Here is a 25,411-nt window from a genome sequence, read left to right as displayed (position 1 = left end):
GGCAGTGGAATCTGCTCCGGGTTTTAGTCTGAACTTTCAACCAGAAGTTTGGACTAAAACCCGGAGTGGATCCCACTTCCCCACTAACATGGAGCTGCCACTCAGAGTAGGAGAGGCAGAAATGGGCCTGAATATGCAGGAATATCCCCTCTACTCCTTCCCTCCCTCTCCAACTTAAAACAAAACAAAAACAAAGGAAGCCCCATCACGAATGAAGGAGACACCCACCAGTGGCTGGAGGGCAGTTGTGGCCTGAGCATGTGGGGATGACCCTGCTGCTGCTTCCTTCCTTTCCCAAATTTTGTTTTTAAAAGCAGCATGGGGTGAAGAAGGTGCCCGCCGGAGCTAGTTGGCGGGGAACACAGGTTGGAACAAAGGTGCTGGTACTCTGTTCCAGAACATTCCACCAGGAAAAAAATGCTGGCATGGGTTCAGGTGCATGCACAAAACCTCTCGTGCACCCAGATCAAACAGGATCACCAGCGCTAAGCAGTATTAGACCCTCTGGAAAGGGGGTGGGAGACAGAGGTGGGCAGCCCAGGCGAGCCACAGGGGAATACTTGGGACAACTGAAGCAGCTCCCAGCAACTGTCCTGCTCTCCTGCTGCTCACCATCTCTCTCCTCCTCGCCCTTTGCTGTGGAAGCTGACATGGCATCATCAGTGAGGAAGACAGTGGTGCTGCAGCACAGTACAATGGTTCCGGAGGAGGTGCCCCAGCTTGGGCTGCCACCTCCCTGTTCCACTGCTGCAATGGCCCAGCAGCTCAAAAAACGGAGTTGTCATGCTGTGATCCACAGCACCACCTGTCGGCAGATGGCATGAATTACAGCGTGGTGACAGCCTTAGAAAAATATGCCACTGGATTAAGTATAATAAACTTTGTTAAATAAATAAAATAAAGCAAGCAAGCAAGAAAGCAATGGGCTAAGAGCCGAGAAATGGAAGGCCAAGCCTATGCCACAAAATTTAAATATATTTCACTGGATCTACACTTGTGCCTCAAACTCTCACCCTATTTGTGGATGAAGAAATGGGAGGGGGCTGTTACTGAATATGGCCCTCAAGAATTCTGCAGCAGTTTTGCGGTTAAAATGCAATGTTCTTCTGACTCCACTGTCAGAGGCAGCATGTTTCTAGATACCATTTGCTGGGCACTGCAGGCAGGGACAGTGCTGTTGTGTTCAGGCTCTGCTTGTGGGCTTCCCATGGGCATCTGGTTGCCCCCTGTGGGAACAGAGTACTGGACAAAATGGGTCTCTGGTCTGACCCAGCAGTGCTCTTCTTATTTTCTTAACTACAACCCAAGCAAACAGATTCTTCAATTATCTCTCAGACAATCCCTTTCCAATCAGTTTCAGCTCAGCTCTGTTTTCTTTTGACACAATCCTCAGCCCGTTGCATAAAGTTCACTCATGCTCCTGCTGTTTCTTGTTTGGGGGGGGGAGCACAAGTTTCTCAGCTTCTCTCTTCATTTGGTGGAGCCACCAATGTGGTGGCAGAAAGATCCCCGCGTGTCACTTTGAATCCACTGCAAGATCAGAGAGCTCTCAAGGACTGACAGTGCAGCAGAGATGAAATGGGACACCTGTCACTGTCATCCAGCGACTCCTGAAACTTTCACAAGAGGGCCTGACAATGCTGCCGATGGTTGTCACTCACTTCCAATCTCATCCCCATGGAAACAGACAGCTTCAGAGAAAGTACTGTTGGGGGTACTGAATCGCTGCAACTCAGTTTCAGTTCTGAAGGAGGGCCATGAAACTGATTAGATGTTAGAAATATAAGCACAATTGTCAGGTGGAAACTTGCCCTTTGGGACAAATCGCACACACCTTTCCCTGGCCTGATCCCATATATGACATCACATGTCAGAAAGTTCAAGCTGCAGCTGGAAAGTTCAAGCTGTGGTGAAAACGAAGAAGAATGCTGCTTTTGATAAAATAAAATCTTTAGCATCCGCCAGGACTTAGACTCCAGTATTACAGCAGGTGAATCAAGCGAGGTATCCAGAGCACAGCCTTGTCCCGATTTCTTGGATGACTTTCAATTGGTGCAGCTTGAGGACGTTGACAAGGTGCTTGGACAGGTTCGTGCAACCACTTCTGTGCTGGATTCTTGCCCTTCTTGGCTAATAAAAGCTAGCAGGGATGGAACAGCCGGCTAGGCCAGGGAAGTGATTAATGCCTTTCTGCGAGAGGGGGTGGTCCCTGGCTGCCTGAAAGAGGCAGTAGTGAGACCACTCCTGAAGAGACCCTCTCTGGACCCAGAAAATCTTAATAACTATAGGCCGGTAGCAAATGTTCCATTCCTGGGCAAGGTCCTTGAACGAGTGGTTGCGGGCCAGCTCCAGACACTCTTGGATGAGGCCGATTATCTGGATCCATTTCAGTCGAGTTTCAGGCCTGGTTTTGGCACGGAAACAGCCTTGGTCGCCCTATATGATGACCTTTGTCAGGAGAGAGACAGGGGGAGTGTGACTCTGTTGATTCTCCTTGATCTCTCAGCGCCTTTCGATACCATTAACCATGGTATCCTTCTGGGGAGACTCACGGAGTTGGGAGTTGGAGGTACTGCATTGCAGTGGTTCCTCTCCTACTTGGCAGGTCATCTCCAGAAGGTGGTGCTTGGGGAACATTGCTCGGCACCCTGGACTCTCCAGTATGGGGTTCTGCAGGGGTCAGTTCTGTTCCCCATGCTGTTCAACATCTACATGAAACCGTTGGGTGCAGTCATCCGGAGCTTTGGAGTGCGTTGCCATCAGTATGCTGATGACACACAGCTCTATTTCTCCTTTTCATTCTCTGCAGGTGAGGCTGTCAATGTGCTGAACCAGTGCCTGGCTGCGACAATGGACTGGATGAGGGCTAATAAACTGAGGCTCAATCCAGACAAGACTAAGATGCTGCTAGTGGGTGGTTCTTCTGACCAGATGGTGGATGTCCAACCTGTCCTGGATGGGGTTGCACTCCCCCTGAAGGAGCAGGTTCGTAGCTTGGGGGTTCTCCTAGAATCATCTGTCACTTGAGGCTCAGGTAGCCTCAGTGGCACGGAGTGCCTTCTACCAACTTCGGTTGGTGGCCCAACTATGTCCCTATCTGGACAGGGATAACTTGGCTTCAATTGTCCATGCTCTGGTAACCTCTAAATTAGATTACTGCAATGCAGTCTACGTGGGGCTGCCTTTGAAGATGGTTCGGAAACTACAGCTTGTGCAAAATCCAGCGGCCAGATTAGTAACAAGGACCAGACGGTCCGAACATATAAAACCAATTCTGGCCCGCTTGCACTGGCTGCCTTTATGTTTCTGAGCTCGATTCAAGGTACTGGTTATAACCTATAAAGCCTTACATGGCTTGGGACCACAATACCTGATGGAACACCTCTCCCGATACGAACCCACCCATACACTACGTTCAAGATCAAAGGCCCTCCTCCAGGTACCTACTCCGAGGGAAGCTGGGAGAATGGCAACAAGGGAGAGGGCCTTCTCAGTGGTGGCCCCCAAATTATGGAGTGATCTCCCTGACGAGGTGCGCCTGGTGCCAACACTGTTATCTTTTCAGTGCCAGGTCAAGACTTTCCTCTTCTCCCAGGCATTTTAGCATGTTTTTAAATTGTTTTTTTAAGTGTTTTTAAATTTGTATATTTGTGTATTTGTTTTTAATGTTTTAATTGTTGTAAACCGCCCAGAGATCTCCGGCTATGGGGCAGTATACAAATGTAATAAATAATAATAATAAAAAATAATTTTGAAGCAAAAAGGCGACACTTTAAAAATAGTGCCTTTTTCCTGTTGCCAAATTCAACATGGATTTGGGCTGCAGAGGAAGACTCAGGAGCACATCCTTGACTAAATTTCAAGCTGGGCATGCAAAGAGTCATACTTTGCAGCTGCAGCTCAAGCTGTGCTTGCAAAGGAATGTGGTTCCTTTGCATAGCCAGGCATGAGATGTCCCTGGGGTGGGGGGCAGGGCAGAGAATTAATGAGACAAGACACTATTATGGGGTAAAACAAGGCCACAACTTTTTTTATTGATTACAGTGACATGAAAGGGTTTGGCTTGGCAAGGGTGCAGGATTCTGACATCACACAGCCCAATTGCTAAATGATATGAATCTCCTCTCCATGCCACCCCCAGCCCAGGTGCTGGGGATGAAAACCTAGGGGGTTGGCATCTCTCACTTTTCAAGGAGAAAGGGAGGGAGGGGGCATGAGGCCTCCTTGGCGTGGACCAATTGCGTGCAGTAGGGGTGCTGCCTCACTTCTGCTCTCCCAAAGTTGGAGCTTTGGGTATTTGGCTGCATCCCACATCCCATAAGGGGACCCCTAAATGGGAAACTGGAGGCTAACCCCCACTACCCAGAAAATGGATCCTGCCCAATGCCAACTCCTGTTAGTCAAGTTGCAACAGTGAAGAAGAACCCCCTGCTATGAGGAAGGCAAACACCCCCAGGAAGGGCCACTCATCCTGGGCAAAATTCCTTCCCACCCCCGTCAACTGGCAACTGGCCAGGTCCATTACAGGAGGAAAACTGGTGCAAACAACAACAAAACTGTGAACTGAGGGAGGGTGGGCGGGAAAATAGCTGTGGTGAATCGGGTGGGCTCCTTTAAATAGGCCCCAAGCAGACCAGATGGAGCCTAGTTCTCTCTCTTGTCCACCCATGGGCCCAACTCCCATGAGAACCAAGCAGCCAGCTGATTGGCTCTTGACAGAGTTTTGCCCTTCCCACTGGCCTGCATCAGTGCCAAGATGCTTTCTGGCACACTGCCACTCCACCCCTCCCAGGTCCCACCGCCCTGCAAATTCAGTCCTAGGCTAGACCCATTCCTTTACAGTCACAGCTTGAATTTAAGCCACACCTGCAAAGGACAAAAGGAAGAACCGATAGTGCGCTTAGAATGCACTAGCTCCAGCATATGCCAAATTTTGCTTTCATTGAAGCTGTGTATCTTATTATACTGTTTTACCTGCTAAGGATGATTTTTTTTTACATTGCTACTTTATTGATTATTGATGTATTGTTATTGTATTTAAATATTTTATTGTTGTAAGCCACCCAAATAACACTATTTTTGGGATCATACAAACAAAAGAAACTGACTAACTAAATGACCAAGGACATTTTACATGAGCCATACTTCTCAGTAGCGATGTGCAATCCTTGCAGCAGGAATTCAGTTTCCAGTTCAGGATCCAAACCCCTAATTTCAGCTGTTTCTATTTATTTTGGCATCCCTTCAATGCTGTCAGTGGCTCACTTCAGTTAAAGTCCCTGGATATTTCCACGCATTCCCGTTCCGCGCCCGGTACCTGCCGGGCAAAGGGGCGTGTTTGCGGCTGCTGCCGAAGCCAGGCCGCCATCAAGGGTGTGTCCGTGCGCACGTGGCGCGCCAGCGCGCCGTCGTGACGCACAGTAAGGAGGCGGGGCAGCTGAAGGCCATTTAAGGCCACTCCACCAGCCTCCCGCCCTCCTTTGAATTTTGGCAGCGGAGGCCTTGTGGCGGCGGCTGCTGCGCGCCGCGGGGAGCCTTCCGGCCGCGGCGGGCCCTTTGGCCTCCCGCCCTCCTTCGAATTTTGGCGGCGGAGGCCTTGTGGCGGCGGCTGCTGCGCGCCGCGGGGAGCCTTCCGGCCGCGGCGGGCCCTTTGGTGCGCTGGCCTAGCGGGGGCAGCGGCGGCAGCGGGACGCGAGGGGCCTTCGGGCCGCGGCGAGGCTCGGGAGGCCTTCCGGCCACGGCGAGGCCTTTGATGGGCCGGCCTCGCGGCTGCGACGAGGCACATGGGGACTTCCAGCGGCGGCGAGGCACGGGAGGACTTTCAGCCGCGGTGAGGCCTCTGATGGGCCGGCCTTGCGGCTGCGACGAGACGCGTGAGGACTTTCAGCCGCAGCGGGGCACGGGTGGCTTTCCAGTTACAGTTTCAGTTTCAGTTACCCCTGAGGAAGAATCTTTAATTCAGAACATGTCAGGCCTAAACAAACTGCACTGCTATGGGGCCACCTTTGATGCTCTTCTGCTCTCTCCTGTTTCTTTCCTTCAAACTATCACCTATATCAGTGAATATATCGGTGAATATAATGATAATAATATATCATTATATTAGAAATAATGTTTGGGATTAAGGGAAACACAACAACCTACTTCTAGTTAAATAGTACCCTAGACTTTCTATCATAAACCTGGAATATGTGGAGTAGGGGGAGAGACAATGTTTAAAATTTAATTCTATGCTGATAGTAAAAGAGAGATTGAAAAGGCCAAATATGTCTTGCAACCCAGGGCATGTGTGTCTGTGTTTTAAGTATGCAGAGAGAAATGTTTACTTTAGCTGAAGGTGAATCACAGTCAGCATTTTTATGGATTAAATATAATTTGAAAAGAACAGTAGGGGAAAAGGTTATTTTAAGGATTTTCTATTTAAACTAAACAAAATATTTATGCAGGCAGGCTTCTGTGCAGAACATAGAGGCAAGTATTCATGGAGAGCTCCTGTCTGTTTCTCTAAGCATAGTAATGCAGCAGGTAAAGGGATGATGCATAGACGAAGAGCTGTCTCTCTACTCTTCTATGTATTTAGGTCCAGTTCCACACTTTATGTGGCAATTGACATTGCCGCTTGCTCACTACATGTCTCTCACAATGCTGTAATGGGTGGCAAACCTCCAGTTAGGGCCAGGAGATACTTCTATTGGGGTCCCCTTCCCATTACAGAAAGCAAAATAGGAATAGACTCCTTTTCTTGATACTGAAGTGTATTTTTAGTTTAAACTAAATGTTACTTTTCAGTTACCAATTACCTAGAGAGGTAGTGGGCTATCTGACACTGGGGGCATTCCAGGGGCAGCTGGAGAGGGGATGCTTTTATTAAGGGATGTACTGAGAAGGCCATCCCACTTCCTCACTGTTTTGCAAACCAGGAAAGTTCAGCGAAGGGGTTAGTCAATTAGGGAGAACTTGAGATGAGAGGGCCCCCCAAAAAATTGCCTGCACTCCCACACCCTCCTGCTGCCTGTGGCCGCCACTTCTTTTGCAGAATAACCTAGAAAGATGCTCTGTCATAACGTAGCGGCCATTTGGATTGGAGCAATGCAATGTAATTACAAAGAGCAGAGGCTTTTTGATGAGGGTGGGGGGCAGCTGGAGACAGAAAGGAGGCTGCAGGAGCCAGTAGGGACCCCCAGTTAGTGCTGCAACCTCACCTCCAAAACTACTTCAACTCCAAATGCAAAGGGAACTCACCCCCCCCTTTTTTTTCACTGTCAAGCTTCTCCCCCCCCCAAATACGTTCTTCAAAACCCAGGTAAAAATATATGAACCTTTCCATCAGTTAAGTCCCATAAACCTCTGTCCTAAGACCCATTTAATCTGTGGTATTCTGAGTAAACACACATAGGATTCTGCTGTATGTGTGCAATCACATGCCCCCTTCCGGGGGAAGAAGTAACGATACACTCGGGGATTTTCTCATAAGTAAGTATGCATAGAATTGGTCCAATTCATATTTCTCTGAGTAAATTATTTAAACATAATGGAATTAATCACGTGCAGGCTGCACATTTGCTTGCATCTTCTCTTTAGCTAGTTTACAAACTGGTCTGTAGATAAGGTGCCCACCTTTTTTACAGGCCTCTAGTCCTGTGCTTTTAAGAGTCATTTGATCTGCAGACATTAGAAGATGACATTGCTTAACTCCATGCCATCTAATAACTGCTGAATACGAACCTGCTATTAAAGGCACAACAACAAGCCAGAAGGATATGTGGGGCCAGGGCCCCCCAAAGGAGTGGGAAGCAGCCCCCAGCAGAGGCTGCTTGAGAAAAGTGTCCCTTCCCAGCTACGCTCGAGGGCTATGGACCTTGCTTGCAGACTGCCCAGTTATGGGGAGACTCATTTTATGATGTGGTTTTTCTTTATTATGCGGTTTTCCGGATCCTATGGACGCACTGGTCCAGGGGACAATTGATGAAGACATACAGTTGGGCAGGGTTATTGGCCCCTTCCCATCATCCCCTACCTCTGCTCTCTCAGTGCCCCCCCCGTATAGTGCCCAAAGTGGCAGTGGGCAAAGTCTACCTGATTCACCATCCGTCATACAAGTGGGGTCAGTCAGTGATGGCTTCATACCAGATAGTCTATGCACAGTGCACTACACTTCATTCAATATAGTGCGCACCTGTGGCAGAGATGCCTTATGGGCAAGTGTGGCAGCTAATCTGCCTGCGTTGCCAGCTGTTACACATGGTGGATTTTGAGCTGCTGAGTTTTGCTTTTTAGGTCAACTATGCAGCAGAGCATTACCTATGGGCTGCTGTATTCTTGCATGGAGCACTTCAGCCCCTTCTTGGAAGGGACAGCCAGGAGACGAGAGGCCCCAGAAGCGGTGGGGCACTATTTTCATGATGTCCAGTTCTCGGGTAGGGCAGACTTTGGGTGCATGTTAGCGCTTGATGGCACAGTTTATAGCGTAGCTATGAACTGGGGAGTTCTTTTGGCAGCTGGGGAAGTGGAGGATCCTGCCCCAGTGTTCACCTTCCAGGGTATTAAAATCGACTTTTGGACCCAGGGCTGTAGGCTGCCTGGGAAAAGCTTGAATTGTTGCAGATCAAGATCCTGAAGTTTTCAGGGGCTGGGAAAGTGTTTGCTTTCTGCCCTTCAGGTATTGGGGGCCTTCTGCGGTGGGGTTTATAGTGCCATAACAGGGATTTCACAGCCTTACCACAGGTTCAGGGTTTTGGCTGCCTTATGCGCCAACCTGCGGTGTGGCCCCCTCCGTTCCTGCAGTGCGTCAATGGTGTTTCAGTTAGAGGAAGGACCGACTCTGCTAGTCCCATACCGCATACTGGGAGATGGAGGAGGGGAGTCAGAGATGGTCAGGGCAGGAGGGGATTCCTGGGAGTTGGGGGATGGCAGGGGCTATGCAAAGTGTGGCCTATTCCTAGGAATCATGTCCTGGAATTCATCACAGATGGTAGGAGTAAAGCTTGTCTGCCAGTGTGTCGCAAGGTAGGCTTGCAGGGGGCCTTTAGGACCATTCACATGTCTTGGGATATGTCATGTGCTGGCCAGCTGGCCCATGCACACCCCCATACCCCTTATCCTCACCCTCCATGTTCACCTGACCCGCCAGGGATTGTTGATCAGGGAGGTGCCCTGTGACCATCATGCTTCAAAGCTCAGCGGTTACATGTAGCACCCCTCACACTTAATTTTGGAGCCTTCCGGATGGGGGGTGGGGGTGTTTGGGGCCAGGTCAGACTTCCCTTCGAGCCATCCTGGGGTCCAAGGTTTGTTTCCAGGCAGACCAGGGGTACAAGAGTCATTCCACATTATTTTACCCTCCCCTGGACTGGACACTTCCCCATGACGGCGACATAGTGTTTTTGGCCGGAAGCTATAGGCCTGGTTGCCTGATATTCAGGGGGAGCGATCTTCCCTCATAAAGTTTCGGTCTAGTGTCGCGATGCCTGGGAGCGGACCCATGGGGGTTTGAGGGCCATGCCCCTCCGGAATTGGGGTTGCCTACCTGGCAGTGGAATTGCCTACCTGGGACGGTCTATTTGGTTTTGTATATGCAGGTGCAGGCCGTTAGGAGGTGGAAGTAGGGGGCGCATGGAATACATTCACCCCAGGGGCGAGTCTGAAGGTCTGGGACCCAACTGTTCACGATTGTTTCTGTTTTTGGCAGGTTGCTGGACGGGGATGGAGCAGACGCGCAGTCTACTCTGCAGCCATGGCATGAGCTCATAGGCTGGCCTTGGGGCCGCAAACGCACATTGGTTCACAGCTGGGCCTCTGATGGTGGGCCATGGTTTGGTGACTGGGTCGACAGAGTATGCGCTGGAATGGTCTCCTACCCATGTCGTTCCAGCAGGTTCTGGGCAGAAGGTTACTGAAGGGCAAGACATGTGAGAACATGCAGTTGAGGCCACAATAGCCTCTGGTCGTCTGCTATGGTCAGACAGGAAGGGCAAGGCCCTCAGTGGCAGGCATGTGAGGACATGCAGCTGAGGCCTTGGTAGCCTCGGGTCGTCTGCTGTGGTCAGACATGGAGGGCAAGGCCCTCAGTGGCAGGCATGTGAGGACATGCAGTTGAGGCCACGGTAGCCTTGGGTCGTCTGCTGTGGTCAGACATGGAGGGCAAGGCCCTCAGTGGCAGGCATGTGAGGACATGCAGTCGAGGCCTCGGTAGCCTTGGGTTGTCTGCTGTGGTCGGACATGGAGGGCAAGGCACTCAGTGGCAGACATGCTTGGACATGCAGTTCGGGAGGCAACGATGCCATCCTCCTGAGGGACCTGCAGAGGGGTCTGCATGAGATTCTTATCGGGTGTGGGGTAAAGGGAGACTAAGCAGAGGCTTGTCCCCCTTTTGTGGCAAAGAAGTGCGGGAAAAGGTTTAAAGGGAAAAGGGCAGCTAGGTGACACCTTTAGGCACCTTTGGGGGCGATTGGCGGTCCGGGGGCCTGCAGCTCAGGGCTATACGGCCCGGGGGGCAGAACACGGGCCGCCTTTGGGGCCAACGTGCCTCATCCGCTCGGAGTTTCACGGCTCCGGGGGGCGGTGATGCGGGTTGGACCCCCTACACATCTTCTGGGTGTGGCCTGAGCTGGGGGTCTGGCACAGGGCAGCCCCGGGCTCAGGCAAGGTTTGGTCGCCCTATGGCTGCAAGCAGGCTTTGCCTGGATCATCAGAATGCTCCCGCACTCGATTTCCCCTCTGCAGGTTCATTATTCCAATTGATTCCGTTTAATAAAGTGGCCCATGATTTAACCCAATGAATGGTGTTTGTGTTTTATTTCGGCAATAGGCCGCAAGCATATTTTCCTTTAGGTCATGCTGCATGTTGGGGTTTGTATTAACAGTTGCTTAACCCTTTTTGCGGCTCTTGTCTGTGCGTCTTTTAATGCAGGTTCCCACTAATTTTCCCAGGCCTGGTGGGACAGTTTGGAAGATAACTTAAAATATCATTACAATTAAGCTGATCTGGTTACCATATCGGGAGAATGCAGGTAGTGCATTTTATATAACATTTGGTCCAGGATTGATGTGTGGAAGAGCTATTAAAAGCTCAGAAGAGAGAAACTTCTGTCTCTATGAAGTCCCTGCAGTAGTTTAGTGTCTCACCACAATGACATCCTTATTTGAATGGGCAGGGCAAGTAAGCACCCCATCATTTAGAGCTCATTAAGAACCAGCATAGCGTTCTAGCATCCATCAAACTTGGAGTCAATTCATGTGCTAAAAAAGATGAGAGCACTGCAGACGCTCAATCAGTTTGTACCTCTGTTCCTTAACTCGGCTGTGAGGAGTGAAGATAGGCATCTGCAGAACTCCCCCATAGAAAATCATGAAATGATTGCTGCTCCAATCAAAATTCACTCATAGGTTTTGCATGTTAAACAAGAACTCCAAATTCAGTTTGAACATTGGTGTGGACTCTAACAGCCCAGGCATGAACTTCCTCATCTCACCCAGAGTGAGAACTACAAGATCCGGAAGGCACCACAGAGGAGATCCATGAGGTCTCTGCTCCTGCTGTAATGGGATCTGTACAAATCATGTTTCTTGTTGTAAACAACGACAAAAAGAGCCGGATTAATCACAGATTATTAAAGGGAGGGAGAGGGAGAGGGAGAGAGGGGGAGAGGGGGAGAGGGAGAATGAATATTAATTAGTCTTGGTGCACGATGGAGCATTCTGCCACATTAGAGACAGGCAAATGGAAAGTGACCCTATGTATTGGTTGCACAAGGGGCTTTGAGAATGTGATGTTCTGCAAAGCTGCAGGTGAGCCATATAAATGAAATGGCATTTATGAGGAGAGATCTGGGTAAGTATAAATCAGAGATACTCTGCTAAAGAGCATTAACAGCACAGTTCAGCTGTTTCTCTTTGATCTATATATCCTTTGTGTCTGAGCCTCTCTGGCCGATCACCTTATGGCTTATGTTTAAATCTGTCTTGAAACAGTTTCCACCTGGAACATTCAGAATTTTTCCAGTCTGAGAATTGGTCTGTACCAGAGCAGATTAGTGGCAGTTACTTACTGGTTATTGATTGTGCAAAAGGGGAAAAGGACGAAATGTGTCTGGCAGAAACATTAGCACCAAGGAAAGGAAGAATTATTCCTCTCCCCCTGCAGGCTGAGTTAATGCCTTGGAGCATGAGATTATTCATGAACATTGGTTGAACAAGCACAAATGCTAATGGTTACCAAATTAACAAGCTCTCCTTCAGAAGACCATCGGCTGCTCCAATGGAACAAGGCCTCTTCAAACTCACAGGCAGGCAAGGTGGGGGAGATGAAAGTGAATTGCCGTTATTATAGGTTGCCCTTTTAGTCATTTCCCTGTAATACAAACGCAGGGTGCTTCCAGGCCGTTGCTATTTTTGGGTGGGATTCAATCACATACTGGCAAATCCGCCCTGGATCCTTGCCCATCTTGGCTGGTGAAGGCCGGCAGGGCTGTAACCACCGGCTGGGCCAAAGAGGTGATAAATGCCTCCTTGAGAGAGGGAGTAGTCCCTGGTAGTCTCAAGGAGGCAGTAGTGAGACCTCTTTTGAAGAAACCTTCTTTGGACCCAGATGTTTTGAACAACTACAGGCCGGTGGCGAATGTCCCTTTTTTGGGCAAGGTCTTGGAACGGGTGGTCGCCGGCCAGCTCCAGGCGCTTTTGGATGAAACCGATTATCTGGATCCGTTTCAATTCGGTTTTAGGCCCGGTTTTGGCACCGAAACAGCCTTGGTCGCCCTGTATGATGACCTTTGTTGGGAGAGGGACAGGGGGAGTGTGACTCTGTTGATTCTCCTTGATCTCTCAGCGGCATTTGATACCATCGACCATGGTATCCTTCTGGGGAGGCTCGCGGAGTTGGGAGTTGGGGGCACTGCTTGGCAGTGGCTCCGCTCCTACTTAGCGGATCGTCGCCAGAAGGTAGTGCTTGGGGAACATTGCTCGACACCCTGGACTCTCCATTGTGGAGTCCCTCAGGGGTCGGTCTTGTCCCCCATGCTTTTTAACATCTACATGCAGCCTCTGGGTGCGGTCATCAGGAGTTTTGGGGTGCGTTGCCATCAGTACGCTGATGACACGCAACTCTACTTCTCCTTTTCACCTTCTTCAGGTGAGGCTGTTGATGTGCTGAACTGTTGCCTGACCGTGATAATGGACTGGATGAGAGCTAATAAACTGAAACTCAATCCAGACAAGACTGAGACACTGTTGGTGAGCTCTTTACCTGCCCAGATGGTGGATGTTCAGCCTGTTCTAGATGGGGTTACACTCCCCTTGAAGGAACAGGTTCGTAGTTTGGGGGTCCTTTTTGACCCTTCCTTGTCGCTTGAGGCTCAAGTGGCCTCGGTGCCGCGGAATGCGTTTTACCATCTTCGCTTAGTAGCCCAGCTACGCCCCTATCTGGACAGTGACGATCTCGCCTCTGTTGTTCACGCTCTGGTAACTTCTAGATTGGACTACTGTAATGCGCTCTACGTAGGGCTGCCCTTGAAGACCGTTCGGAAACTTCAGCTAGTGCAAAACGCGGCAGCCAGGTTGTTGACGGGGACCCATTGGTCCGTGCATATAACACCTGTCCTGGCCCGCTTGCACTGGCTACCTATTTGTTTCCGAGCCAGATTCAAGGTGCTGGTTTTGACCTATAAAGCCTTACACGGTGTGGAACCGCAATATCTGATGGAACGCCTCTCCCGTTATGAACCTACCCGTTCACTTCGTTCAGTATCTAAGGCCCTCCTCCAGGTACCAACCCATCAGGATGCCCAGAGGATTGTTATTAGATCCAGGGCCTTTTCTGTGGTGGCCCCCGAACTATGGAACAGCTTACCTGAGGAGATACGCCTGGCGCCTACGGTACTTTCTTTTAGGCGCCAGGTTAAGACCTGGTTATACTCCCAGGCATTTTAACGTTCATGTTTTATATTCAATGTTTTTTACTCTACCTTCTTGTGACCTTGTATGTTTTATTGTAACTTTGTATTTTAACTCTGCTCTTCACCGCCCAGAGAGCTATTCACTATGGGCGGTCTATAAATAAAATAAAATAAATAAAATAAATAAATAATTGGTGGGGAGGGGGTCTTGCACAACAAACCTGCTTCCCCAATAGATCAGAAATTTTGTGATAAGGAAAGTGACAGGAGAATACACTGGAAAGTGTGGCATAACACTTGCTTTGATGCAACCTTCCCACAAACAAATTAGAATGACTGTTCATTAAATAGCCAATGATGTCTGATCACTCTGCAAACAAATCAGGTTGGATAATTGCTCACAAATCAGGTCATCTGGAGGAGCCCACAGTTTTCCCTCTGCAAAAGAGTCAGGCTTCTTTCTTTTCCATCTGATTGGGCTTGTTGTTATATGCCTTCAAGTCGATTAGGACTTATGGCGACCCTATGAATCTTTTGGATGTATTCATGGGGTTTTCATGGTAAGAGGTATTCAGAGGTGGCTTACCATTGCCTTCCTCTAAGCCTATGGCACCCAGTATTCCCAGGCAGTCTCCCATCCAAGTACTAACCAGGCCTGACCCTGCTTAGCGTCCGAGATCAGATGAGATCAGGCATGTTCAGGGTAGTATGGCTATAGGCGATGGGGGAGTGGAAAACCTCTGTGCTTCCTTCATGTTGAAATGTATGGGTGAACTTATGTGAAAGTGATATGAACCACAAATAGACCTATTTTTCTTTCCCTTACTGCAGAAACATGTTCCCCTAGTATCCCACAGCTTCTTACAGAAGGGATAAACTTTATGCAACATGCAAACATGTAGTAGATCAATATCTCCTAAACTTGTTTCCCCCCCACAGACCACTTGAAAATTGCTGATGGTCTTGGTGGACCACTCAACAATTTTTCTGCCTGTTGTAGTGCTTGTAATGTGCTGTGCTAGGTGCTGTCTTGTTTTTAATTGTATTTTATTGTTTCTTTTATTTCTGATACTGTGTTTTATTGCATTACAATTTACATTCCACAGAATTAAAACAGTAGTACAATATAAGAAATAAAAGAAGCAATACAAATACAACTAAAAACCAATATGAATATTTCATATGGAAATGCCATGGACCACCAGAATGAAGCTTGCAGACCACTGGTGGTCCACAGGCTACAGTTGGAGAACCTCTGTACTAGATGAAGGTTCCTTCCGAAAGCAGAATAAAATATATAAAGAAGAGGACCTAACTGCTTAGATTAGCCTTGGCCAGCCTGGTGAGCTGCAGCTGTACTCCCGTCAGCCCCAGCCAGTACAGACATGGAGGCTTTAGTCCAAAACATCTGGAGGCCACCAGGTTGACGAAGGCTGGCTTAGATCCTAGAGCAGAGAAGCATTTCTCTAAGTGTGGCTGCTCACAGTTTCTACAGTCCTTGGGTACTGCATGAGGAATTCAGAAGCACTGACAAACAACCCCTCCCAAGACACCAAGGGGTGCTAAATGTGATTGCATTTCCTTCCTCGCATTCTTCGCCAGTCTCTGGCTAAGTGAAAATTCACAAAAGCCAGCACTTCACAAGGTTTGAACTGCTCTGATCTCTCCATAGTCTCACTGATGTTCCTGCTGCTACAATACAATTTGCTTTTGAACGGCATCTTTCAGAAGAAAACAATAACTGAATGCCACCCAGCCGACTGCCATCAATCATGGCAAATGCATGTGTAACTAGCATGGGATTTTATAACAATGCAGCATCGCCGGTGTGCAGGCATTGCAATGCACCAGGTGGGTTGCATTTCATTTAATTCTTGGCCTTCGCTGTCTTACTATTGATCATTGTGAGGTGCCTGAACATCCCTGATTCCTCACCCAAGACCTCAGATCTTGGGGCCCAAGGAATTTGAAGCTGGTTTAACTTATAGTGACATGAACTTACAAGATCTGATCAGGGTGGTTTATAACAGATGCTATTTGGAGGTCATTGATTCATAGGGTCGCCATAAGATGAAGATGAATTGCCATCTACCTTAGTGTTTATTCATAAAAACAAGCTTTAAGTTGTTTTCATGATGATGTAAGCAGTTTCCAGGGCCCTTCTTTGTTGCGAGACTCTGGGGGTGAGCTGTGTTTGGGTCCTGGGTGAGAGCCAGGATGGATGGATGGAGTCCTGGGTGAGAGCCAGGACCCTGAGAGGGTGTGCATGTTAGAAGCAGAAGGGACCGATATGGGCTTTATTTAATACTAATCTGTACTGGAGCTACACTTGTATATGTATTATTGTGTATTTTTGTAAGATTTGTTGTTTAAGCTTATTTTGTATTACTTTATATTTTGTAGCATTATAGGATGATAGTATGATTACTTCTGTATATTTTTGTCATTCCTATGGTTGTAAACCGCCTTGAGTGCAGTGATGTAGAAAGGCACTATACAAATGAAAATGAAATAAGTCAAAATCAACTTGAAGGCATATAACAACATTAATTTATAGTGGTTAAAAGGTCCCATATTTTATCATCTATCACCATCTTCCTTCAAAAGAACTCAAGGCACATACATAGATTCTCCTGTTCAGGCATTAACTGGATACAGACCATCTTAGCAGCATCAGACCATAAGAAAATAGGAAGCTGCCTTGAACAGAGTCAGATGATTATCCCATCTAGTTCAGTATTGTCCACCCTGACTGTTTCTCCAGGGGACAGGGGACATTCCCTGGAGATGCCAGGGATTGAAACTGGGACATTCCACATGCAAAGCAAATGCTCTCCCACTGAGCTATGGTCCTTCCTGTGTCTTGGGACAATGAATTTAGAAATCAATATAGCTTCAGAGCAGATCTACATGGGCATCAGGCACCTGGCACCAGGATAACATGATGCACATTGTGCCAAGCCACACCCACTTAAGAATACAGGTTGGGGATTTGTGCATTTGAATATTCATCTTTTCGCTTTGATCCGCTATAGCTTGTCACCACAGGAAGGGGGTGGGGGAGAGAAAGACAGAAGGAAAGAGAGAGAAGAGGGTGTAATCCCTACACACCCAATACCCTGAACATAGACAAATTGACTTCTGTGCAAGGTTGCTATTGTTTTTCCATGCAAGTACTAGTTTTCAACATACAGCATCTTTGCCAGGCAGCAGAGGCTGGTCTGTTAGGACAAATGGGGTCCTGTCCCAGCAACGTCAGTCTGCTTTCAGCAAGCCCCTACCTTTCTGCCTTCCTATTAAAAAAAAACACTCCAGGAGGTAGCAGGGCCTGTCAGTTTCCTCATCGTTGTCAGGCTCAGTGGTGCCCTTGCAGATCTCAGTAGGAAACAGGATGAGGACAAAAGTAGAATTAGTTAAGAATATAAGAAGAGCCTGCTGGATCAAGGCAACGATCCATCTGGTCCAGCACCCTGTTCTCACAGTGGCCAGCCAGATGCTGAAGGGAAGCCCAAAAGCAGAACCTGAGCCCAAAGCACTCTGGTTGGTTCTGCCAGTCATTGGCTCTGGCTCTGCCTACTATGTGGGCTTCCTGCCTTCCGCCCTACCACTTGCAATGGGCACCAGCTGCCGCTGTTGCCAGGGACTGGACCAGGACCTTCTGTGCACAAAGCAGGTGCCCTACCACTAAGCCAAGGCCCTTCATCGTAGCCTTAAAACAGAAAAGGAAAGCAATTGATGTTTCTCAAGAACATCCCCATTGCATGGCTTTAGTGATGTCTTATGTGGTGTTGGAGAAGAGCTTTGGTGATACCATGGGCTGCAAAAAAGACCAACGATTGGGTGTTAGAACAAATTAAACCAGAACTGTCACTAGAAGCTAAAATGATGAAACTGAGGTTATCCTACTTTGGACACATCATGAGAAGACATGATTCACTAGAAAAGACCATAATGCTGGGAAAAACAGAAGGGAGTAGAAAAAGAGGAAGGCCAAACAAGAGATGGATTGATTCCATAAAGGAAGCCACAGACCTGAACAAGTCTCAGTCGACTTGGAGGCACATAACAACAAAGTGATGTCTTGCTGCCATGGATGAGACCTGACTGAGAATGGATCACGCAGAACCTAAGAAGGATTTGTAGAACCTAAGGCACTGATGGAAATAGTAGAATCCACAGAAGAGGGAAGAGGGTGGTGAATGGGAAAGCTAGCAGCATCCATGGCGAGAGGCAACATGAAACAGCCCAAGGTCTTAACCATGCAATCTTGTTGCCTCATGGGGAACAGATATAGGATGGCCAATGCAACCTGAATTTTGATTGTCTATGGGCCATAAATCGTCTCTGAAGGCCGTCTCTTTCAGAATTAAACAGGGAACTTTAAAGCGACTGCGTTGTTGGTACATTACCCTACTTAAAATACACCACATATATAAAACAACCTCGCTATTCTGCTGGCAGGGTTGTGAAGCACAAGGATCATTTTATCATTCATCTAGAGATTAGCAGAATTACAAGGCACCCTGTCAATCCTGATCGAAGATTGTCCTTGCCAGGTTTGTTCCCTGATGAGCTCAAAAAATATATATTGCATAAAGATTTAATACCTTCATTTATTATCACAGCTCAACTGGAAATTGCCTGACAGTGGAAACCTACAGGCCCATTTGGTTTAAATTCTTGGTACCAGCATGTTTGGAAAATTGCCTCCATTGGAGCGGGAGGGAGGACTTTTCAGTAAAAACTTAGAGGCCTTACCAGACAAGACACTCTTCAGACAAAATGTTCTCATATATCACTTCTAGGGATGGGGAGAAATTTGATTCAGTTTGCATTTAAAGGAGAACCTACCTAATTTGCACTTTCTGAAACAATACATTAATGGAAACACAGAGACCCCTTGAAATTCACACTTCTCTGAACTTTGCAAGGCAATTCTCCAGTCAAGTAATGTATACAAAAATGCATAAACTAGAGTAAAATGTGCATTAAAATGCACATATCAGGAAAAATAACGTACAAATTGCATACCAATAGGGAAAAATGCTTAGCAAAAATGTGTACATTAAGCAATATTACATACAGGTATGTATATATTAAGAGAAATTCACACAAAAATGCTAACGAATTTTCATGAGGACTTTTAAAAAGAAAAATCACGAACTGATGTGGAAATGTGAACTGAATTTAAGACTGGAAAAATGAGAAACTGAGAGAAACCACAATTGACAGATTAGATTCTCTAATCCAAATCGCTTATGACACTATTGGAGATTCTACTGTTTTTACATCATTTTAGCAACATACATTTGACATAATTTCCTACTGGGAGGAAGGGAGGGATATAAATTTAATAAATGAATAGAGAATGAATAATTAAAATTTTCCCAGATGTATTTGATCAGTCTATAGACAATGTGGGGAACTGGATCTGGCTGATGGGGTGGATCCAGAACAGGCCCACCGTCCTCAGCCCAGTTTGACAACTCATTAAAGCATACCCTTAGCATAGTCTAGGTTTAGGTGAATGTGTTTTCTCAGATCTCCCCCCCCCCAGTTTGTAAAGCAACAAACAGAACTTAACCCAAGATTGCTCTGGATCCCTATCAGGATTCTTTCAAAAGCACTAGGACAGGCAGAATATGTTACATCAAACAGAACATCACCTGCAGGTTCTGCAATATAATTTAAGTCATTGAATGCGAAAAACAAAAACAGGATGTCATATCCAATACGTAGGTGACCAAGCATGCCCAGTCTGTTCTACCAGCTACAGTATGTTCCTTTAAAGAAACCCAGAAGTGCGAATATCTGTGCTTTCCATGCCTATGGTTGGTAGGATACAGCTGAAATACAAACCTCTGTTTGAGCAGTGTTATGCTTTTGCACACAAGTTAGGGGGGAAATAAAATAAAGGCACTGTTTGCAGTAACATAAAAAAGACCAGCAGAATGGAGGAGAGCAATCGGACATTGCTTGTCAGCCCACAGGAAGCAAAATGAAAGAAGGAAGGAGGAGATAGTGGGCGTGGAGAGGGGAACAATTGACACACACACCTAAAAGCATTGGAGCAAAGCATCTGCAAGCAGTAGAGAAATAGAGTAGAGTTTTTTCTCTCCACTTTTCGTATTATCAGTGGATTGGGTCAGTACGAATTTACAGGGGGGAAACCATGATAGCTTCTGTTTGCCAGTAACATCATGTGAACCATGCAAAATTAAAGGAGATGTGAATAGCAGCAAACACACAGTGAACTACTGTGTAGATGAGCCCACACTGTTCCTGGCAACCTTGGAATTGCTATCTGTAACTGTTTTTAAATGTCTTTAGATGTTCTTAAGGTTTTTAAATGTTCTTGTTTATTTTATTTTTAATTGTATTGTTTTCTGACTTTGGTGATTGCTGCGTGGGGCTTTTTTGAGAGGAAGCACAGGAGAAAAAAATGTAAACAACAACACATATATACCAGTTCCTGGTAACCACAGGAGAGGAAAGTCCTGTTTGTGCTCAGGTCCTACTTGTTCCCATAGGCACCTGGTTGGCTACTATGAGAACAGGATGCTGGACCAGATGGATCACTGGCCTGATCCAGCAGCAGGGCTCTTTTTTTGTTCTTAAAGTGCAGCCAGAAGGCCCAGCCATACAAGAGGTAATTACTCCAATTACTAGGCAGGGTCAAAAGCGAGGCACTCTGCACATGGTCAGAAGTAATTTGTTTCCTTACTTTACATCTTGTAAGGTGAAGCTCTGGCACTGAAAACAGAGTTTTCAGGGATTAAGGCTTTGTAAGGATTGACCCATGAGTTGAAGGCAGGTGAGAGAGACAGAGGTATAAATCCTGGATGTTCTACTTCTCCTGGGCTATTGATCTAAAATGAAGAAGCCAGAGAGAAAGAAAGATTAAGCCAGATGGAGAAAACGATAGATAGCGCACAAGAGATACATCTACATGCCAGCTGCAACCAGTGGGAAGAAAGGGGGGAAATTAGAAGTCAAGTATGGACAGTAAAAAGAAAATGTCTTCTGATATGAGACTGGGTGGGCTTTCAAATTGATTGCATGCAGCAACAAAAGCAAAGCAAAGGTAGTTTTATCTTTAACAAATGCTTTGATCAGTTGTAGTTGATATAATTATCATGTAAAGCTACAAGTAGACAGAAATAAGATAAATATATCTTCTACACAATAACAAAATCACAAGATTTTAATTTTTTTAAAAAAACACAATCCTATTGCCGGCTATGATTGAAAAACCAGGAAATGAAAGAACTGTATAAGCTAATCTCTCCCTTCCTTCTCCCTCCCCCTTCTCTGTCTGTAGAGCTTCAGAACTATTAAAAAATATTATCAGAGTGACAAAATGGCAACCTCTGTTCTCACAGCACTCCTTTAGGTTGGATAAATAACTTCAGGAAGTGCTTCCCATGTCCAAAAATGAGTGGGCTGTATTCAGTGTTCTCTGTCTGCTACCACAAGAGCACTGAGGACAGAGTTTAAAGGTTGTGTAACAAAGGAATCCACCAGTTGCACTAGCAGAAGCTTGTTGCACAGCAGCTGGTTCATGTTGTGCAATCTGTTGTGCAACCATCCTCAGTATTTTCTTTTGTGCAACAATGTTCCATTAATACAATAAGGATGCTGCTAAGTGATTTTATTTACCCAAAATATTAAAAGAAAGACACTGTGTCTATGAGCACTGAAGACTGCTTTATACCAGGTGTGAATTTTTGTCCCTCTAGCCTAATAAGTTAAAAGCAATTTTAAATTAATTTTCTTGCATTTATATCTCGCCTTTCTTCCATCATGGAACCCAAAGTGGCAAACATGCACTTCCCAGCAGTCTCCCATCCAAGCACTGACCAGACCCATCCTTGATTAGCTTCAGCAAGGTGGGACTGGGGATCACAAGTGTCTTCAGACCAGGGGTCACTATCATAGTGCCTGTGGGTTCAGTGGCACCCTTGAGGTCATCCCCTAACATCCATGAAGTCTTTGAGCCATCCCAGTCACTGCCCCCTTGACCATGAGGTGGTGAGGATGCAGAGCTTGGAAAAGTTACTTTTTTGAACTACAGCTCCCATCAGCCTAATCCAGTGGCCATGTTGCCTAGGGCTGATGGGAGTTATAGTTCAAAAAAGTAACTTTTCCAAGCTCTGTGAGGATGGTTACCCTTTTCTCCCTTGAAAACTGCATAGAGCTGAAAAAGGAAGTTGGAAGAGTTTAATTTGGTGCTTTTCCATTTCCTCGTTCAGCAATATATGTGGACAGTTTTCTTGAAGCAGCAGAAGGGGTGACACACAAGAGACTCACTCAAAAATCCAAATGTGCCCCGAGGTTAAGAAGCTTGTGGATCCCTGCTTCAGACCATTCTCTAGGATCTGGCCCAGTGCTGTCTACTCCAGGGGTAGCCAATATGGTGCCCTCCGGATGCTGTTGGACTACAACTCCCCTTATCTTTGACTATTATCCATGCTGACTGGGGGTGATGGAAGCTGAACATCATCTGAAGGGCACCACATTATCTACATCTCTAATATTTTCTGTATCTATCTACTGCCATAGACAGAAGCCTTTTCCATCATGCCAGGGATTGAATCTGGGACCTTCATTGTAGTCTGCTCTAGGGACGGGTGAGAAGTTCAATTAAGTTCGCATTTGAAGCCAAATATATCAAATTTGCCCTTTCCAAAACAATATGAGAACCAAAGCACAGCCATCCTTTGAAATTCACACTTAATCAAATTTTGCAGTTCGCCAACCAATGTTTATAAAAAATGCATGACGATTATTTTTAAAAACAACAACAGATTGCTGCAGAAATGTGGAAGACTGTATTTAAGATTGGGAAAATGAGAAACTGAGAGAAGTGAAACTGACAGCTCTTTTCATCCCTAGTCTGCTCTGAGTGGCAGTCATTCTCCAGCATCTCAGCCAGAGGATGAGGAAGGGCTCTGACTCAGTGGTAGAGCATCTGCTTTTCATGCAGAAGGCTTGGGGTCCAATCCTAGGTAGGGCCAGGAAAGCACGAAACCCTGGTGAGCCACTGCCAATCAGTCTGGACAATACTCAGCTAGAAGGACCAATGGTCTGATTTAACACAAGACAGCTTCCTATGTTCCTAAAGGGTTGCTAAACTACATTCTTTCAGAAGAAGTGTAAGGGATTCAATCTGGTGCATTGTGCATGCAAAACGTATGCTCTGCCACTGAGCTGTGAGCCCTTCCCATGACGCCGGAGAAGCACCCTTCTCTTCAGGGTTGAGCCGAGGCTTGAATTCATCCTCGCTCCGACGGGTTGCCTAGAGGTGAGGTTACCCTTTTGCATGGGTCCTCATTAGCTTTTGAAGAGTATGAGGTGTGATTGCTCTCTGTGAGCTAGAACACATGGGGGCGCCACAGGGGCAGAACAGAGCCTCTCCCTACCACATGCAAAACTGCTGATATATTCGGACTGGAACAATTTGTCTGTGGCTGTAATTTTAACTACCTTCGCACTGACAGGCCAATCAAAAGCTGTGCCTCGCTGAGGTTTTTATGAGCCCCCATAAAAGCAGCAAAATGAAAACTCAGGGGCCCTTAAAATATAATCCATGGCTATGTGCGGTGCAATTGGAGGCGTTTATGACTCCTGTCAGGGCGTTTATGACCCTGTAAAACTGCAGCAGCCTGGCCTACAATGAAAGAGAGAGAGTGCGGCCTAGTCCATCTTAAAAGCCTAAATGGTCTTGTAGGTTTACAAGGCCCAGCATAACAATGTGGTCAACTGCCTCCCCCCTTCCTCCACAGTCCATCCCCGAGGGATCACCAGTGCCATTCATGTTTATTGCTGCCAATACCACACTAAAGGGAGGGGGGCAGGAGGGACACATGATCAATAGTGGGCATGTCTGGTAGGAGGGAATGGGCTGAAGTGATTTACAGACATGGCGTGCATCTACAGCACTGTGGCTTCGTGGAACGAGCACAGTTCAAAGGTGCTTAAAAGTTAGAGGCAGATATGGGTGCCTTTATTCATCCATATTCTTTTAATCATTTGCTAAACAAAAACTAAATGCTACCGCCTGCCATTCACTTTACAGCTTCCTACCCTCATGAGATGCAGTTTTGGGGCTATGGAAAAGTGAAAGAGGAGGCAAGAGCAAGAGACAAGACAAAGGCAGGGGGAATCTACATGTATAATCAGTACCGCAGTTGCAGTAATCCATGACTAAAGTGGGTATAATCCAAACTCACATCCAGGTTTGTTTGTTTAAAAACTGCATTGAACCCGGTTGTATGGAATCTCTCTCTCTTTACAACAAAACAAAAACAAAATGCAGTTCATTGATTTAATTTTCAGCATGTACATTTCTGATGGATCCTTTGGTATGTTCCCCAACCCTGGCCCAGCCAGCAAAAGCAAACACGTGCCTATAGGCAGGTAAATAGTCTCAAGGTCAAGAGTATGGAGAGGTGAATCTGTCAGCTTCCATTTCTTTTTCTCCGTTTCTCATGTTTTTTTCCACATTTCCACAACATTTTGTGTTGTTTTTGCTGAAAAACCCCCAAAGACCAAGTCCTCATGAAACATAGAAGAGCAGTCATCTGAAGGATGTTGCTTGAGAGTTGCCATTAAATCTGGCATCCAGCAGAAGTGAGGATGCCAGTTGCTTGCAAACATCTATTCATGCAGTTGGGGTCTCAAGGCCCCCAAAAGCTGGATTGCTAACTTTTGCACAAATTGATAGCTATGATGAGGGAAAGGGGGAAATGCACCTGTTTTTCTGAGTCACAAAGAAGGTTCTAACTGAAAAAAAATGTATTTAAAATCCAGGTTTTTAATGTTTTTTTAAAAAAGGTGGTATTCACCCTCTACCTCCTTTCTCACATGAAACAGAAAGAACAGACTAAGCATCTGCAGACATGAGAAGTAACTTAATAACTTTAGACATTTTGTGGGGTCCGTTTGACCCCTAGTGCATATAGGGATAGAACTGACCTCCAAAGCTGTAAGAATAAAAACATCCTTTTTTCATTAAATGAAAAAAATGTGACATGGCAATTCACACCTCACCATCCTTGAGGGCTTCCACAAACATGGAGTTGTGGAAGACAGGCACAAGAAGATGAGGATGATTCCTGTGCTGTCAGGGTATTTTGACCCCACCTACTGATGAGGGCTAAGGTTAGTGAGTATGGAAAGGGTGGAGAACTTTTTTCAGTCCAAGACCACTTTCCCTTATGGACAACCTTCAGGGGAGGGTCACATACCAATGGTGGGTGTGGCCAGACACAAGCCCCTCTCCATCCAGGCAAGCAAGAGGTATTATCACAATTCAGGGACACACCCCAGCCATGGAGGAGCATGCAGAGGAGGGGCACTGAGGGGTGTCACCTGAGACCTCAGTGCTGGATAGAGAGGCCTAGAGGGATGTGTTTGGCCTCTGGGGCTGAGGTTCCCCACATCTGGATCATGGGCTCTGGGTTGGGCATATCTGGTATCATAACATGGCAAAATTGGGTAACTTCCTAGGGCCCATGGAT

General features: G+C 46.7%; 1 protein-coding gene and 1 pseudogene across 8 annotated transcripts in view; both read right to left on the bottom strand.

Annotated features, from left to right (window-relative positions):
• The window catches only part of NTM (neurotrimin), a 1,016,090-nt gene that overhangs the window by 335,878 nt on the left and 654,801 nt on the right, over positions 1-25,411 (bottom strand). The gene's annotated exons all lie outside the window — the stretch shown is intronic.
• On the bottom strand, positions 14,491-14,609 carry LOC133368879 (5S ribosomal RNA; annotated as a pseudogene).

The sequence above is a fragment of the Rhineura floridana genome, chromosome 12 (assembly GCF_030035675.1).
Source record: "Rhineura floridana isolate rRhiFlo1 chromosome 12, rRhiFlo1.hap2, whole genome shotgun sequence".
Lineage (NCBI taxonomy): Eukaryota > Metazoa > Chordata > Lepidosauria > Squamata > Rhineuridae > Rhineura > Rhineura floridana.
The sequence above is the reverse complement of the archived record's forward strand: the minus strand, read 5'-3'. Positions and strand labels throughout refer to the sequence as shown.